The 504-nt window shown below is 38.9% G+C and overlaps 1 protein-coding gene across 1 annotated transcript in view; it reads right to left on the bottom strand.

Annotated features, from left to right (window-relative positions):
• LOC119587727 (carbonic anhydrase-related protein 10-like) overlaps window positions 1-504 on the bottom strand; it is a gene marked incomplete in the record, with an annotated part of 109413 nt that overhangs the window by 107685 nt on the left and 1224 nt on the right.

Raw genomic sequence — 504 nt, 5'->3', positions numbered from 1 at the left:
TGATTATGTATGTGTTTGTACACGTTTGAAAAGACTGAATGTGTTAATGGATTTGTATAAGCGTCTACGTTTAAATATATATACCAGAGCTACATCTACTGCAACGACAACGTACTCATACACGCTTTCAATATATGCACCCACATTCCACACTCCCTTGGTATGTCCTGGTAATGAAGTATATCCGGCCGTCACAATTACACAATCATAATTAACTTAACTAGACCGGCCCGGCACACATTGCGTTGTAACATACCACCCATCAGTTTTCACATTTATTTCATAATCTCTTTGATGCGTCTACTGCACCGTCACAAAATTCGCCGCAAAAAGTCTACGGGATTAACCCCGACTTTCAACTATTGTAAAAAAATAAAAGGCTAACATGGACATACATATTCAAGGCTTTTAGAATGTTGCGAGTGAACATCAAACACTCAGAAGTGACGCTGAAAATGCAGTATGAGAATTTAAATGCTGTATGCGTACGCTGAAGTGAAGTGG

The sequence above is a fragment of the Penaeus monodon genome, chromosome 23 (assembly GCF_015228065.2).
Source record: "Penaeus monodon isolate SGIC_2016 chromosome 23, NSTDA_Pmon_1, whole genome shotgun sequence".
NCBI lineage: Eukaryota > Metazoa > Arthropoda > Malacostraca > Decapoda > Penaeidae > Penaeus > Penaeus monodon.
The sequence above is the reverse complement of the archived record's forward strand: the minus strand, read 5'-3'. Positions and strand labels throughout refer to the sequence as shown.